The following is a 20000-nucleotide window of genomic DNA, read 5'->3' on the forward strand; positions in this document are numbered from 1 at the left end:
TGTCGAGCATCGAACCTCAGTTGTTATTCAAACCTGCTGGAGGAAACATCATCAAAGAAATGAATAATTGCTGCCATTAATGAAAGCAAGAATGAGAAGGAAGTCGTACTTGATTTCATACATGCATATCGGGCTCATCCAGCTTTATGGAAAGTTAAATCAAATGACTATTCCAATAAAGTAGCCAGAAACAAAGGAATAGCGACTCTGCATGAAATATTGAAAGAACTCGAGCCTGACTGCACACAAGACGCCGTGACGAAAAAAAATAAACTCCTTTCTGTTGCTAAATAGCCTAAAGTGACATTCAGTCTTTCATGTGGAGTTATGGCCTTCCTCATAGTTGTATCTTCATAAGTAATGAAAGGGCTGACACGATTTAGTAGATCAATGTACGTGTCTTCATCCATACGCAAATAATTTCGCCAGTCATCTGGCTCTAATCTTAAAGCAACAAGCAAGTTGGTGTGTGAAAATTTCTCAATTTTTAGTAGCCAATCCTTCGTCCACTTTGATATTCTTTTTTTTTCTTATTAGTGCCACTGCTAAAGCAATGGCTATCAAATCGTCCTGGTCGAGAGACATGTTGACGTTGTTTTAACACGAGGCACACTGAGGTTCGATGTACTGTCTGAAAGCTCTTCGAGCCATTCTACAAGTAGGTTTGACAACCGGGCTCGACGAGCTGTTCGGCCGTGTAAACACGGAGTTCACATGTACAGGGAAGCAACAAACTCCTATATGTGTTTAAAGGAAATAAAATACCCTAACTAGCAATGGTGTGAATAAATCGCAAATTGAGTTATGGACAAACGAGAATGTATTTGATTTACCAAACATGAATGTATGTTGATTACCACTTGGATGTCAATCAATTCGACGACACTGCTGAATGTGTTGTTGCTTGTAAATAGTTCTACGTAAGCGCAGAAGTCAATTTCGTTTGCCCAGGCATTATTATTATTATTATTATTATTATTATTATTATTATTATTATTATTATTATTAGCCAAATTACAACCCTAGTTCGGAAAGCAAGATGCTATAAGCCCAAGGGTTTCAAAAGGGAAAAGTAGCCTTGTGAGGAAAGGAAATAAATAAATGATGAGAAAAGATTAACGATGAATAATTCTAAAAACTTCAACGACATCAAAACGGATATATAATATATAAACTATAACTATATACTTGTGATAAAATGTGAAGGCTAAACATTTGTTCTGTAATCTTTTGAGGAAAGAGGAAAGAATTTATTAAGAGAGAGAGAGAGAGAGAGAGAGAGAGAGAGAGAGAGAGAGAGAGAGAGAGAGAGAGAGAGAGACACTCTGTAAAGAAACTTGTGATAAACTACGTTATTTCCAGGATTATCAAATATAACGCCATCTACTACAATTTACCAAAAGTACAACTTAAGAAATTACAAAACATAAACAGAGGATTACGACTAAGAAAACGTGTCCCAACGCGATAAAGGATCACCCCTATAATAAGTTGATTTACACTGGCTGCCTATTAAAGAGAGAATTGAGTTTAGGATATGCCCAATAACACATCAACTTATCGGAGCTGGACGTCCGCAATATCTAGGAGAATTGCTTCCTATTATGCAGCCAACGAATCATGTTACAGATGGTTTTATTTTATCCAAACCTCCAGTTTACTCCAGGCTCTAGAGCCTTTAAATTTGCGGTCCCTAATTGTACAGTAAGCTCCCACTAGATATCTGAGAGACTGAAAGTATCAAGGCCTTGAAGAGGAAACTGAAGACTTTCTTGTTTTCTAAGTGATTCGATAATATGGATTTAACGATAAGCGACCAATATACAGTATGAGATGTTGAATGCTTTGAAACGAACTTGATAAAATGACTGTGAAGGTCCTGTAGAGAGTGGGGTTTCCCTGTTGTATGGGACCAGAAAAAAAGCGCTTAAAGTAAATAGATTATCAGATTATAAGCAAAGATATCGAAAAAGAGTAAGGTACTCATAATTTGAAAGGCATTAGCTTTTGACGAAATGTTTATCACACTAATAAATGTTGAGAAAAAACTGGAAATAGATTGATTGAAGAAATATCCCAACATAATTGAGATGAATCAACAAAGCAAGAAAAGGGTTCATTTGTAATTTCCTACCAAACGCTGCAAGCAATGGCATCCATTCACTTACTCAATAGCTACCGTCACCCTCTGAATGAACCGCAGGGACGAGACCACACTTTTCGTGGGACACTTAAACGAAACTTTAAAATCCTTTTTAAAAAATGCCCATAAAATCTCAAGCTCACCACGGAGTCCTAAGCTGGGCATCCCTCAACTTGATTAAGTCGTGCATATTATGGAAGTTTAATGTCGTTTTGTTTTTAAAGGAATAGAGATAAATTGATGCTAAATTGCCGACCAAGTCATTTGTTTTCGTAGATATAGCAAAGAAATGAATTTACATTAGTCTCTCCCCATTACCTCAAAGTAAATGAGGTAAATTGTTTCACATAGAAATTACTAAAGGATGAAAAAGGGTTTAATATAAATGAATAAAATTCGTTTCTTGTTTTTAGTTAATGAAATGTTTCTTATCTGATACAATATTTTCTTTTGGTGCATGTTAGAAATAGTTTGAATATTGAAATATTATATATAATCACATTATTCTTTTTAATTATAAGCGGCGAAAATTTAGGAATTATTTATCAATAAAAAAACATGGAAGCACGGGTTATATGTATATATATATATATATATATATATATATATATATATATATATATATATATATATATATATGTGTGTGTGTGTGTGTGTGTGTGTGCGTGTGTGTGTGTCTGATCAACAGGAATGTAATAAAAGTACCTTTATACATATGCAAATACACAAGCACACGCACACACCCACACACATACATATATATATATATATATATATATATATATATATATATATATATATATATATATATATATATATATATATATATATATATTTATATATATATATATATATATATATATATATATATATGTACATATATATATATATATATATATATATATATATATATATATATATATATATATATATATATATATATATATATTTAAATTTATCTATAAAGTATATATATATATATATATATATATCTTTATATATATACATATATATATATATATATACATATATATATATATATATATATATATATATATATATATATATATATATATATATATATATATCTTTATATATATGCACACACATATATATATATATATATATATATATATATATATACGTATATATATATATAGATATATATATATATATATATATATATATATATATATATATATATATATATATATATATATATATATATATATATATATATATATGCACGTATATATATATATATATATATATATATATATATATATATATATATATATATATATATATATATATATATATATATATATAAATATATATATATATATATATATATATATATATATATATATATATATATATATATATATATATTTATATATATATATATATATATTTATATATATATATATATATATATATATGTATATATATATATATATATATATATATATATATATATATATATATATATATATATATATATATATATATATATATATATATATACATATATATATACATATATATATATATATATATATATATATATATATATATATATATATATATATATATATATATACATATATATATATATATATATATATATATATATATATATATACATATATATATATATATATATATATATATATATATATATATATATATACATATATATATATATGTGTATATATATATTTTTGGGCTCAAGCCATGGCGTCCTGATGGAAGGTTCCTTTTTGGTAGCTTCCTTAGATATATAACTACTAGATATTCCCAGAGAATTTAACCACAGGTTATCACAGAATTCTAACTTCTGGAGCGAGTATCCTAAAGGTTTCCCTTTTAAGACATCGTATATCAACAGGGGACGCATGTATTAACGCGCCACATAGCTATATACACCCTAAACAGAGTTAACACTTCGGTGTGTAGGGCGGAGAATAGCTGGGAGCTGACGACTGAATCTTGATATGGTGATAAATACCGTGCTTGGCAGGAACCGTGGGCCTTTGGCGAAGTTCTGGACGGAAAACTTCCGGGTACGACGTGAGGAGGTGGCCGTAGGCATCCGTGGGTGCGCTGATGTGGAGAGCGAGGTTAGAGGGGGCGGGTTGAAGAGGTGTCGACAAGTACGAGTCTGCGTTGACCAATCGTCGGTGGGCGACATCGACCAGAAGGTGGAAATGAGAGAGGAAATCCGCACCGAGAATTAGCATTGTGACGAAAGCAACGAGAAACTTCCAATTGAATTTACCCTTTCCGAACGATAATGTGAGGTTCTCGTAACCGTAGGTGGGTATCGCAGATCCGTTGGCAGCTACCAAGCGGACGTCGGCAGATGTAGACAGACTACGTTGTGCCTTGAAGAGTTTCCTAGGCAAAAGAGAACGACAAGCACCCGTGTCTACCAAAAATCGCACGCCCGTTCCTGCATCCTGTAAAAAGAACAGATTAGAAACATGGGAGGCCACCGCCACAAGCGATGGCCTGCTTACACGTTTTTTTGGCCACTGACAATCTTTGGCACATTTCTTCGCTGTTGCCCCGAATCTGAAGTGGTAGTAGCAAAACTGCGGCGGATGGGAGGTAGTAAGTGGCTGTAGAAGTCGTTCGTTGGGGCGCGAGCGATTGATGGGTGGTGGGCGGCTGTGTCGCCGCTTCGGCACGTCACGGGGTAGGCTTGTATGTCCTACGGCATTCATGTCAGCTTCGGTTGACGTTGAATAGGCATCCTCGTCGTCAGGGGTGGAGGCGTTGATGGAGGTCTTGAAGTGGCTGTCCATAAGGGCGTCGGCTTTGGTCATCAAGTCCTTTATGGGTAAACTATCGACATCGGGTATGGCAGAGCGTACAGGTTCAGGTAAACGGCGTATCTAAAGGGCACGGAGTAGGTTCACCACACGAGGAGAGCCGTCTGCGGCAGGTTGAAGGCGAGCGATACTGGTCATTTCCCTGAGGGCAAGCGAAGCCCTTTGGTCCCCCAACGGTTGTTGCGAGAGCTGAAAAAGCTTTGCTATACGGGCGGCTGGCAATGGCGAGTACTGCTGCAGAAGGTATTATTTGAGGGCGTCATACGCTATTGGGGTGTCTCCTTGTTCACAAAGCCAGTCGGATATTTCTGGGAAGGTGTCCTCGGGTATCGCCGTGAGAACATAATCCGCTTTGGTGGTTGAGCAAGTCACGCCCCTGATACGAAAGTGGACTTCAGCGAGTTGAAACCAAGCAAACGCCTCTCCGGTGGCGGACGGTGAAAGTTTCAATGGGGCGGCCGCGGCGCCAACTGATGTAGTCTCCGTCATAGTACCAACGATGGAGGGGCGAGGGAGGTGGGGGTGGAAGGCAGTGGGAGCGAGTCGACTTCCGGGGTCACCAATGTGACGGCGCCGAGTAAGGGTGTGAACTCAAAGGCAGATTGGAAACGACTGAGTTATATTATTGTGGAACACTCTCCTTATATACAAAATCTCAAGGCAACAGGACATAACAAGTCACAAGACAGACAATATCACAGATGAAAACCCAGACATGAATTTTCATGTTCGTTTTAGTGCGAGGAAAGAGCGAAGATACAAGCATAATATATACAAAAGGAATTATGTGCAATTGTGTGAAACACGGTTGGTACAAGTGTTTACGAACGTGTCGTCAATAAACATCCACGTACAAATAATCATTAGAGGGGTGGCATCGGGCAATGCAGCAGTCAATAGGGCATAAGCACCCTATATTATACAAATTCATAGAAATTTTAAGAATAAAACAAAATCACACCTCAACCAAATTGATCAGAGTAAACTGTGGGCGGCATGAACCTGTAAAAAAAAAAAAAAATAAATAAATTAAAAAAAATATGAACGAGTAAACAATGCTTTAATTAAAATTGTTAGTGAGTATTCTTCAAGAGAGCCTTTAGATTATCTGCATTCCATATCATATAATCTTACCCTACATAAGTAGTTATATTCTATATACAAATTATTTTAAAGCAAATAAAGATTAAGATTGTTTCTTCTTCCTTTATATCCAAACGCTTGTAACAGTGAGTACTAAACGTCTATAATGTCAATACAAAAAAATAAGGAGAGAATTGAATTTTTAAATTATGGCGCTCAAATGTCGGTGCTGAAATGTTAGAGCGCTCATTTTTCTTGCCCTCAATTGTCGGCGCTCAACTGTCGGGGCTCATTTGTCTTGTGCTCAAAAGTCGGTGCACCGTTGTGTATGACCCAAAAAGAAATCCATTAGACTTTGAAGAGGAGATATCGAAGTATATTATTACTCAGTGCAGTTAAGAGCAAAATAAGACTGCTTGGCGTGGTGAATGCACACTCTCAACTGTGTGATCCTCTAAATATAACCTGTTTTAACCTTCTCTGCTGCGTACCCATCGTACTTTTTTTGTATATTTTATCAAACAAGAAATCATATTTTGATTTAATTATATTCATTTTTAGTTCATCATGATATGTCATTTCATTCGCAGCAAAAAAGAAAGTCAAAGTTTTTTTTTCTAATAATAGATATCTTGATATTTTATTAATCATATAATTAAAATTTTTCACATAAAAAGCCAAATTTCTTTTGCCTTAGAAAAATGAGAATCCACATCTCACACATTGTTATATTGGAATAGAACATTTTTTGACCAATACAAATTTCCCAAAATAAAAATTTCTAAAATGCTGGATTTCTAACAAATACGAATTTTCAAAAGACGAATTCTCCAAAATCCAAATTTTCCGAAACTGAAATTTACAAAATACGAAATTTCCGAAAGGCAAATTTTCCAGAATACATAATTTCAAAACGACAAATTTCCAAATTACAAAATTTACAAAAGATGAGTTTTCCTAAATTCAAATTTCCAAAGACAAAGTTTAAGGAATATGAAATTTTCAAAATACGAATTTACCAGAACAAGAATTTTGAAATTAGAAATTTTCCTAAAGACGAATTCCTAAAATAAAAATTTTCCAAAATACGAATGATATAATATACGAATTTTCCAAAAAAAGAATTTTCAAAAAGACTACTTTCTAACAGACAAATTTTCTATGAGTCGAATTTGTAACTGACGAATATTCCAAAATATGAAATTTCTTAACTATGAATTTCCAAAATACGAAATGTCCTTAATACGGAATTTTCTAAACACAAAATTTTCAAAACATGCCTTTCCATCTAGAGACCAGTCTGTTTCAATTTCGAGAAATCGTGACAGAATCAAAGCAGATGCTTTGAACTTTGCGTTCAATTGATCTTTCAACAACATTAACAAGTCAATTGACCCACTTCACAGGAAGTATATTCTTGGATTCAGAAACTTGACAATACAGGATATAAAGGATTTCGAATAGGTGGCATTAACTAATGTTTGTTGTGGAGATATCTCACTTTCTATTTCTGCCTCTATTATCTCACTGGTTATGTCATATGAATTATATATATTTATATTATATATATATATATATATATATATATATATATATATATATATATATATATATATATATATATATATATATATATATATATATATATATATATATATATATATATATATATATATTCAAATAAGCAATATATATTTTTGATACATTAATTTCTGGATTCTCTTAACGACCTCGGGATCAGAGCCCCAGGTGAAATCAGAACGATGTGTAAGGGTGACGTCTGTTTGGCGGCTGCCAATCGTTCCGGTCCCGTCGTCTTGATATGGTGATAAATACCGTGTTTGGCAGGAACCGTGGGCGTTTGGCGAAGTTCTGGACGGAAAACTTCCGGGTACGACGTGAGGAGGTGGCCGTAGGCATCCGTGGGTGCGCTGATCTGGAGAGCGAGGTTAGAAGGGGCGGGTTGAAGAGGTGTCGACAAGTACGAGTCTGCGTTGACCAATCGTCGGTGGGCGACATCGACCAGAAGGTGGAAATGAGAAAGGAAATCCGCACCGAGGATTGGCATTGTGACGAAAGCAACGAGAAACTTTCAATTGAATTTACCCTTTCCGAACGATAATGTGAGGTTCTCGTAACCGTAGGTGGGTATCGCAGATCCGTTGGCAGCTACCAAGCAAACGTCGGCAGATGTAGACAGACTACGTCCTGCCTTGAAGAGTTTCCTTGGCAAAAGAGAACGACAAGCACCCGTGTCTACCAAAAATCGCACGCCCGTTCCTGCATCCTGTAAAAAGAACAGATTAGAAACATGGGAGGCCACCGCCACAAGCGATGGCCTGCTTACACGTTTTTTTGGCCACTGACAATCTTTGGCACATTTCTTCGCTGTTGCCCCGAATCTGAAGTGGTAGTAGCAAAACTGCGGCGGATGGGAGGTAGTAAGTGGCTGTAGAAGTCGTTCGTTGGGGCGCGAGCGATTGGTGGGTGGTGGGCGGCTGTGTCGCCGCTTCGGCACGTCACGGGGTAGGCGTGTATGTCCTACGGCATTCATGTCAGCTTCGGTTGACGTTGAATAGGCATCCTCGTCGTCAGGGGTGGAGGCGTTGATGGAGGTCTTGAAGTGGCTGTCCATAAGGGCGTCAGCTTTGGTCATCAAGTCCTTTATGGGTAAACTATCGACATCGGGTATGGCAGAGCGTACAGGTTCAGGTAAACGGCGTATCTAAAGGGCACGGAGTAGGTTCACCTCACGAGGAGAGCCGTCTGCGGCAGGTTGAAGGCGAGCGATACTGGTCATTTCCCTGAGGGCAAGCGAAGCCCTTTGGTCCCCCAACGGTTGTTGCGAGAGCTGAAAAAGCTTTGCTATACGGGCGGCTGGCAATGGCGAGTACTGCTGCAGAAGGTATTATTTGAGGGCGTCATACGCTATTGGGGTGTCTCCTTGTTCACAAAGCCAGTCGGATATTTCTGGGAAGGTGTCCTCGGGTATTGCCGTGAGAACATAATCCGCTTTGGTGGTTGAGCAAGTCACGCCCCTGATACGAAAGTGGACTTCAGCGCGTTGAAACCAAGCAAACGCCTCTCCGGTGGCGAACGGTGAAAGTTTCAATGGGGCGGCCGCGGCGCCAACTGATGTAGTCTCCGTCATAGTACCAACGATGGAGGGGCGAGGGAGGTGGGGGTGGAAGGCAGTGGGAGCGAGTCGACTTCCGGGGTCACCAATGTGACGGCGCCGAGTAAGGGTGTGAACTCAAAGGCAGATTGGAAACGACTGAGTTATATTATTGTGGAACACTCTCCTTATATACAAAATCTCAAGGCAACAGGACATAACAAGTCACAAGACAGACAATATCACAGATGAAAACCCAGACATGAATTTTCATGTTTGTTTTAGTGCGAGGAAAGAGCGAAGATACAAGCATAATATATACAAAAGGAATTATGTACAATTGTGTGAAACACGGTTGGTACAAGTGTTTACGAACGTGTCGTCAATGAACATCCACATACAAATAATCGTTAGAGGGGGGGCATCGGGCAATGCAGCAGTCAATAGGGCATAAGCACCCTACAATATACAAATTCATAGAAATTTTAAGAATAAAACAAAATCACACCTCAACCAAATTGATCAGAGTAAACTGTGGGCGGCATGAACCTGTAAAAAAAAAATAAATAAATTAAAAAAAATATGAACGAGTAAACAATGCTTTAATTAAAATTGTTAGTGAGTATTCTTCAAGAGAGCCTTTAGATTATCTGCATTCCATATCATATAATCTTACCCTACATAAGTAGTTATATTCTATATACAAATTATTTTAAAGCAAATAAAGATTAAGATTGTTTCTTCTTCCTTTATATCAAAACGCTTGTAACAGTGAGTACTAAACGTCTATAATGTCAATACAAAAAAATAAGGAGAGAATTGAATTTTTAAATTATGGCGCTCAAATGTCGGTGCTGAAATGTTAGTGCGCTCATTTTTCTTGCCCTCAATTGTCGGCGCTCAACTGTCGGGGCTCATTTGTCTTGTGCTCAAAAGTCGGTGCACCGTTGTGTATGACCCAAAAAGAAATCCATTAGACTTTGAAGAGGAGATATCGAAGTATATTATTACTCAGTGCAGTTAAGAGCAAAATAAGACTGCTTGGCGTGGTGAATGCACACTCTCAACTGTGTGATCCTCTAAATATAACCTGTTTTAACCTTCTCTGCTGCGTACCCATCGTACTTTTTTTTATATTTTATCAAACAAGAAATCATATTTTGATTTAATTATATTCATTTTTAGTTCATCATGATATGTCATTTCATTCGCAGCAAAAAAGAAAGTCAAAGTTTTTTTTTCTAATATTAGATATCTTGATATTTTATTAATCATATAATTAAAATTTTTCACATAAAAAGCCAAATTTCTTTTGCCTTAGAAAAATGAGAATCCACATCTCACACATTGTTATATTGGAATAGAACATTTTTTGACCAATACAAATTTCCCAAAATAAAAATGTCTAAAATGCTAGATTTCTAACAAATACGAATTTTCCAAAAGACGAATTCTCCAAAATCCAAATTTTCCGAAACTGAAATTTACAAAATACGAAATTTCCGAAAGGCAAATTTTCCAGAATACATAATTTCAAAACGACAAATTTCCAAATTACAAAATTTACAAAAGATGAGTTTTCCTAAATTCATATTTCCAAAGACAAAGTTTAAGGAATATGAAATTTTCAAAATACGAATTTACCAGAACAATAATTTTGAAATTAGAAATTTTCCTAAAGACGAATTCCTAAAATAAGAATTTTCCAAAATACGAATGATCTAATATACGAATTTTCCAAAAAAAGAATTTTCAAAAAGACTACTTTCTAACAGACAAATTTTCTATGAGTCGAATTTGTAACTGACGAATTTTCCAAAATATGAAATTTCTTAACTATGAATTTCCAAAATACGAAATGTCCTTAATACGGAATTTTCTAAACACAAAATTTTCAAAACATGCCTTTCCATCTAGAGACCAGTCTGTTTCAATTTCGAGAAATCATGACAGAATCAAAGCAGATGCTTTGAACTATGCGTTCAATTGATCTTTCAACAACATTAACAAGTCAATTGACCCACTTCACAGGAAGTATATTCTTGGATTCAGAAACTTGACAATACAGGATATAAAGGATTTCGAATAGGTGGCATTAACTAATGTTTGTTGTGGAGATATCTCACTTTCTATTTCTGCCTCTATTATCTCACTGGTTATGTCATATGAATTATATATATTTATATTATATATATACATACATATATATATATATATATTATATATATATATATATATATATATATATATATATATATATATATATATATATATATATATATATATATATATATATATATATATATATATATATATATATATATATATATATATATATATATATATATATATATATATATACAGTATATATATATATATATATATATATATATATATATATATATATATATATATATATATATATATATATATATATATATATATATATATATATATATATATATATATATATATATATATATATTCAAATAAGCCATATATATTTTTGATACATTAATGTCTGGATTCTCTTAACGACCTCGGGATCAGAGCCCCAGGTGAAATCAGAACGATGTGTAAGGGTGACGTCTGTTTGGCGGCTGCCAATCGTTCCGGTCCCGTCGTCTTGATATGGTGATAAATACCGTGCTTGGCAGGAACCGTGGGCGTTTGGCGAAGTTCTGGACGGAAAACTTCCGGGTACGACGTGAGGAGGTGGCCGTAGGCATCCGTGTGTGCGCTGATGTGGAGAGCGAGGTTAGAGGGGGCGGGTTGAAGAGGTGTCGACAAGTACGAGTCTGCGTTGACCAATCTTCGGTGGGCGACATCGACCAGAAGGTGGAAATGAGAGAGGAAATCCGCACCGAGGATTGGCATTGTGACGAAAGCAACGAGAAACTTCCAATTGAATTTACCCTTTCCGAACGATAATGTGAGGTTCTCGTAACAGTAGGTGGGTATCGCAGATCCGTTGGCAGCTACCAAGTGGACGTCGGCAGATGTAGACAGACTACGTTGTGCCTTGAAGAGTTTCCTTGGCAAAAGAGAACGACAAGCACCCGTGTCTACCAAAAATCGCACGCCCGTTCCTGCATCCTGTAAAAAGAACAGATTAGAAACATGGGAGGCCACCGCCACAAGCGATGGCCTGCTTACACGTTTTTTTGGCCACTGACAATCTTTGGCACATTTCTTCGCTGTTGCCCTGAATCTGAAGTGGTAGTAGCAAAACTGCGGCGGATGGGAGGTAGTAAGTGGCTGTAGAAGTCGTTCGTTGGGGCGCGAGCGATTGGTGGGTGGTGGGCGGCTGTGTCGCCGCTTCGGCACGTCATGGGGTAGGCGTGTATGTCCTACGGCATTCATGTCAGCTTCGGTTGACGTTGAATAGGCATCCTCGTCGTCAGGGGTGGAGGCGTTGATGGAGGTCTTGAAGTGGCTGTCCATAAGGGCGTCGGCTTTGGTCATCAAGTCCTTTATGGGTAAACTTTCGACATCGGGTATGGCAGAGCGTACAGGTTCAGGTAAACGGCGTATCTAAAGGGCACGGAGTAGGTTCACCTCACGAGGAGAGCCGTCTGCGGCAGGTTGAAGGCGAGCGATACTGGTCATTTCCCTGAGGGCAAGCGAAGCCCTTTGGTCCCCCAACGGTTGGTGCGAGAGCTGAAAAAGCTTTGCTATACGGGCGGCTGGCAATGGCGAGTACTGCTGTAGAAGGTATTATTTGAGGGCATCATACGCTATTGGGGTGTCTCCTTGTTCACAAAACCAGTCGGATATTTCTGAGAAGGTGTCCTCGGGTATCGCCGTGAGAACATAATCCGCTTTGGTGGTTGAGCAAGTCACGCCCCTGATACGAAAGTGGACTTCAGCGCGTTGAAACCAAGCAAACGCCTCTCCGGTGGCGAACGGTGAAAGTTTCAATGGGGCGGCCGCGGCGCCAACTGATGTAGTCTCCGTCATAGTACCAACGATGGAGGGGCGAGGGAGGTGGGGGTGGAAGGCAGTGGGAGCGAGTCGACTTCCGGGGTCACCAATGTGACGGCGCCGAGTAAGGGTGTGAACTCAAAGGCAGATTGGAAACGACTGAGTTATATTATTGTGGAACACTCTCCTTATATACAAAATCTCAAGGCAACAGGACATAACAAGTCACAAGACAGACAATATCACAGAGGAAAACCCAGACATGAATTTTCATGTTCGTTTTAGTGCGAGGAAAGAGCGAAGATACAAGCATAATATATACAAAAGGAATTATGTACAATTGTGTGAAACACGGTTGGTACAAGTGTTTACGAACGTGTCGTCAATGAACATCCACGTACAAATAATCGTTAGAGGGGGGGCATCGGGCAATGCAGCAGTCAATAGGGCATAAGCACCCTACAATATACAAATTCATAGAAATTTTAAGAATAAAACAAAATCACACCTCAACCAAATTGATCAGAGTAAACTGTGGGCGGCATGAACCTGTAAAAAAAAAATAAATAAATAAATTAAAAAAAAATATGAACGAGTAAACAATGCTTTAATTAAAATTGTTAGTGAGTATTCTTCAAGAGAGCCTTTAGATTATCTGCATTCCATATCATATAATCTTACCCTACATAAGTAGTTATATTCTATATACAAATTATTTTAAAGCAAATAAAGATTAAGATTGTTTCTTCTTCCTTTATATCCAAACGCTTGTAACAGTGAGTACTAAACGTCTATAATGTCAATACAAAAAAATAAGGAGAGAATTGAATTTTTAAATTATGGCGCTCAAATGTCGGTGCTGAAATGTTAGTGCGCTCATTTTTCTTGCCCTCAATTGTCGGCGCTCAACTGTCGGGGCTCATTTGTCTTGTGCTCAAAAGTCGGTGCACCGTTGTGTATGACCCAAAAAGAAATCCATTAGACTTTGAAGAGGAGATATCGAAGTATATTATTACTCAGTGCAGTTAAGAGCAAAATAAGACTGCTTGGCGTGGCGAATGCACACTCTCAACTGTGTGATCCTCTAAATATAACCTGTTTTAACCTTCTCTGCTGCGTACCCATCGTACTTTTTTTTATATTTTATCAAACAAGAAATCATATTTTGATTTAATTATATTCATTTTTAGTTCATCATGATATGTCATTTCATTCGCAGCAAAAAAGAAAGTCAAAGTTTATTTTTCTAATATTAGATATCTTGATATTTTATTAATCATATAATTAAAATTTTTCACATAAAAAGCCAAATTTCTTTTGCCTTAGAAAAGTGAGAATCCACATCTCACACATTGTTACATTGGAATAGAACATTTTTTGACCAATACAAATTTCCCAAAATAAAAATGTCTAAAATGCTAGATTTCTAACAAATACGAATTTTCCAAAAGACGAATTCTCCAAAATCCAAATTTTCCGAAACTGAAATTTACAAAATACGAAATTTCCGAAAGGCAAATTTTCCAGAATACATAATTTCAAAACGACAAATTTCCAAATTACAAAATTTACAAAATATGAGTTTTCCTAAATTTAAATTTCCAAAGACAAAGTTCAAGGAATAAGAAATTTTCAAAATACGAATTTACCAAAACAAGAATTTTGAAATTAGAAATTTTCCTAAAGACGAATTCCTAAAATAAGAATTTTCCAAAATACGAATGATCTAATATACGAATTATCCAAAAAAAGAATTTTCAAAAAGACTACTTTCTAACAGACAAATTTTCTATGAGTCGAATTTGTAACTGACGAATTTTCCAAAATATGAAATTTCTTAACTATGAATTTCATAAATACGAAATGTCCTCAATATGGAATTTTCTAAACACAAAATTTTCAAAACATGCCTTTCCATCTAGAGACCAGTCTGTTTCAATTTCGAGAAATCATGACAGAATCAAAGCAGATGCTTTGAACTTTGCGTTCAATTGATCTTTCAACAACATTAACAAGTCAATTGACCCACTTCACAGGAAGTATATTCTTGGATTCAGAAACTTAACAATACAGGATATAAAGGATTTCGAATAGGTGGCATTAACTAATGTTTGTTGTGGAGATATCTCACTTTCTATTTCTGCCTCTATTATCTCACTGGTTATGTCATATGAATTATATATATTTATATTATATATATACATACATATATATATATATATATATATATATATATATATATATATATATATATATATATATATATATATATATATATATATGTGTATATATACATATATATATATATATATATATATATATATATATATATATATATATATATATATATATATATATATAAATATATATATATATACTGTGTATATATATATATATATATATATAATATATATATATATATATATATATATATATATATATATATATATATATATATATATATATATATATATATATATATATAATATATATATATATATATATATATATATATATATATATATACATATATATATATATATATATATATATATATATATATATATATATATATATATATATATATATACAGTATATATATATATATATATATATATATATATATATATATATATATATATATATATATATATATATATATATATATTCAAATAAGCCATATATATTTTTGATACATTAATGTCTGGATTCTCTTAACGACCTCGGGATCAGAGCCCCAGGTAAAATCAGAACGATGTGTAAGGGTGACGTCTGTTTGGCGGCTGCCAATCGTTCCGGTCCCGTCGTCTTGATATGGTGATAAATACCGTGCTTGGCAGGAACCGTGTGCGTTTGGCGAAGTTCTGGACGGAAAACTTCCGGGTACGACGTGAGGAGGTGGCCGTAGGCATCCGTGTGTGCGCTGATGTGGAGAGCGAGGTTAGAGGGGGCGGGTTGAAGAGGTGTCGACAAGTACGAGTCTGCGTTGACCAATCGTCGGTGGGCGACATCGACCAGAAGGTGGAAATGAGAGAGGAAATCCGCACCGAGGATTGGCATTGTGACGAAAGCAACGAGAAACTTCCAATTGAATTTACCCTTTCCGAACGATAATGTGAGGTTCTCGTAACAGTAGGTGGGTATCGCAGATCCGTTGGCAGCTACCAAGCGGACGTCGGCAGATGTAGACAGACTACGTTGTGCCTTGAAGAGTTTCCTTGGCAAAAGAGAACGACAAGCACCCGTGTCTACCAAAAATCGCACGCCCGTTCCTGCATCCTGTAAAAAGAACAGATTAGAAACATGGGAGGCCACCGCCACAAGCGATGGCCTGCTTACACGTTTTTTTGGCCACTGACAATCTTTGGCACATTTCTTCGCTGTTGCCCCGAATCTGAAGTGGTAGTAGCAAAACTGCGGCGGATGGGAGGTAGTAAGTGGCTGTAGAAGTCGTTCGTTGGGGCGCGAGCGATTGGTGGGTGGTGGGCGGCTGTGTCGCCGCTTCGGCATGTCACGGGGTAGGCGTGTATGTCCTACGGCATTCATGTCAGCTTCGGTTGACGTTGAATAGGCATCCTCGTCGTCAGGGGTGGAGGCGTTGATGGAGGTCTTGAAGTGGCTGTCCATAAGGGCGTCGGCTTTGGTCATCAAGTCCTTTATGGGTAAACTATCGACATCATGTATGGCAGCGCGTACAGGTTCAGGTAAACGGCGTATCCAAAGGGCACTTGGATTGCCAAGTAGTTAAACATAATAGTGAATATAGGTCAATTAGAGAGAGAGAGAGAGAGAGAGAGAGAGAGAGAGAGAGAGAGGGTCTGCCATACATGTTGGAAGATCATAATTTCCAGCTATCTCAATTCCTCTCCTTAAAATATCTTATATCAACACTATCCACATATTCACAACTCCTTAATTAGTTTCATAAACTTTGAAAATCCTTGTTTCATAACCTTAAATGAATTCTGCTCTCATTCCTAATTAAAGATACCAATACAAAAGGCATTTCTGAATCAAAGAAATGTGATATATCCCAACTGGAATATATTTGATGCATTTTTGTAAGAGAAATATAAGAGAAATACGATAGTATTTTATGCATTTTGACAGAGAAAATTGCCATTTAATTAACACAATGATTAGATAACAGAAAGAAATAAATAAGATCAGAATATAATAGATGAATGAATTATTGACAATAAAAACGGCGTTTTTCTCCACTGATATTCGTTCACGGGAAAGGTAAGTAAACCTCCAATGAAAGTAATAAGGAGAAGAAATGTGTTGCATATCTAATCCATCTAGCTCATCTAAGATATTGTTCGAGTTTCAAACTTTTTTTTTTCTTTTTCAGGAGCATTGTTCTGTGTCGTTCATTCTATTTTAGCGTTATTATAGCAATTCAACAAGAATTGCAATGTAGGAGTATAGAGAGTTAAAGGTAGATACAAACACTATGTCACTTTTAAGCCAATAATCCATGTTTATTATTCTCTTAACATTCTCTTTTATGTAATACTAATGTCATTGTTATGTTTCTCCTTCAATTGATTTTAATTTGTTTTTTATTTCCTGGTTATTATTTCTTTTTTTATGTTCTGTTTACCTACTTTTATTATAACCCTCTATCTAATATCATTCTCCGGTTATTCTGAATGAATTCAAGTATGATTTTTCATTTTTTTTCCAGAAATAACACAGTTATTAACAAAACATTAGAGGAGACGTGAATCTAGTTCACATTTCTCACATTCCAACTTCCACCTCCCACATTCAGGAAGGGGACATCATTGTTCACTTACTCTCTTCATAGAAAGAGGATCCTCATTGTTCACTTTGTCTTTTCATAGAAAGAGGATCCTCATTGTTCAGTTTCTCTCTTCATAGAAAGAGGATCCTCATTGTTCCCTTTCTCCCTTCATAGAAACAGGATCCTCATTGTTCACTTTCTCTCTTCACTTTGCATCTTTCAGACAAAGGAGGAAGAGTGTTTTATTCATATTCCACCTTTTAGAAAAAAAAGAGATGAGCCACTTTTTCCACATATCACCTTTCAGAAAAAAAAGCTGGAGAACACTGTGTTCATATTCCATCATTTAAAGAATACAGTTGAGGAGCATTGCTCACATTTAACTTTTTATAAAGAGAGAGAGAGAGAGAGAGAGAGAGAGAGAGAGAGAGAGAGAGAGAGAGAGAGAGAGAGAGAGAGAGAGAGAGAGAGAGAGAGAGAGAGAGAGAGAGAGAACATTTTTTTTTCACATTTCGCCTTTAAGAAATATAAGCAAGGATACTTAGCTCACATTCCACCTTCCAGAAAAAATGCAAGAACACTTCGTCCACACTCCATCACACAGGAAAAAAGTAATGGCCCAATTTCTTCACTGTTAAAGTACCATTGTCAGAAAGACGTTCAACATATAAGTGACATTATTTTTGGCAATATATTCACTAAATAAAATGATTTTTTTTTTCTGCGTTTAAACGGTAAAAGATTTGGCACAACAACTTCCAAGCAATAGATGTAACATACACTTTACGACCAATTAGAAACGTCCCTGCCTGGCAATGTACTGTAGTTAGATTCAAGACCTATTCCAGCTCGATCGCTTTTTGTAGTGTCTGAAGCCTTGCCATCCTTCTGAGCTAAGGATGTGGGGTTTGGGCAGCCTGTAGGTCTACCTGCTGAGTCAGCAGCAGCCATTGCCATACTCTCCCTGATACGTGCTTCAAGGAGAGGGTTCTTGAGTGCTGATTATATGCGTATATGGTCAGTTAAAAAGTCATTTCCCCTCTGCCATTCATGAGCGAAATTTAAACCGAGCAGATTTTTCCGTACGGGAATATTTCTGATCATTAGGAATCATGCCTTCACTCGAGAATACTTTCTCCAAGCGGCCTCGTAGTTTCTATGAGCCGCTACTCAGGAACCGAGCAGGTTAAGAGCTCACGTGAATAGTAAATCAGTGCTGCTTGGAAATTCTTCCGTGCGGGCAGCATGTGAAGGGCCTCATTGATCTTCGTTGATTTCTAGGACACACGGACAAAATCGCGCGGACTATATCCACTCCTGTGAAGCGAGCCTAAGAGTTCGTGTTTGACCAGAAGGTGCAGGCTATCTAAATTCAAATTTAAATCTTGCAGTCTGAATATTTCACCTTTTCAGAAAAATAAATGATGGCCAGCTCTTTATTATTATATTTTTTTTTTTATATTCCCCTTGTATTTATCCACCTTCCGTAATTGGGTCATACTTTTAAGATTGCTCATTTAGTGCCGAAGGATGAAGAGGGAATTTTAAGAGGAAATGACTCGGTATCCTCAGCCGCATCGCCCCGATTTCAGCAAATGAAACTCATCCATCTTGTAATCGTGGGCAGTTACAGGCTTATGATCACCTGCCTCGGTAAATTAGTAATCCTTTATTCTGTTTGCAATACAGACTGTTTTCTTTTTGTTACTCTACTAGTTTTAAAGGAGAGGAAAAAATAGCCATGTAAACATGAAAATAGAAAATAATAGAAAACTTAAAAGAAAAAGTTTTCTGTCGTCTTCTTTGATCCTTTTTACAATACAGACGGTTTTTTTTTTCATTATACTAGATTTTTGTATAAAATACTTTGATAAATATTGTGTCCAGTGGTCTTTTATGATCCTTTTTACAAAACAATAAGTTATTTCTTACTTTACTAGTTTTTTGTGGACAATAAAACAATTTCAATTCCAAAGGAAAAGCGCGGCTGGTATCTATCGTTACGTCCTTCCTTGTAATTATTGAAACATTATTTATGAATCAATTAAAAAGAGATTGAGGAATTAGAAAAAAACTCACAATCAACAACCAGCAAAACGAATCCTAATCGAATTTAATGATGAATGCAAACTGTAATTCACAAAATGA

This window comes from Palaemon carinicauda, chromosome 29 (assembly GCF_036898095.1).
Source record: "Palaemon carinicauda isolate YSFRI2023 chromosome 29, ASM3689809v2, whole genome shotgun sequence".
NCBI lineage: Eukaryota > Metazoa > Arthropoda > Malacostraca > Decapoda > Palaemonidae > Palaemon > Palaemon carinicauda.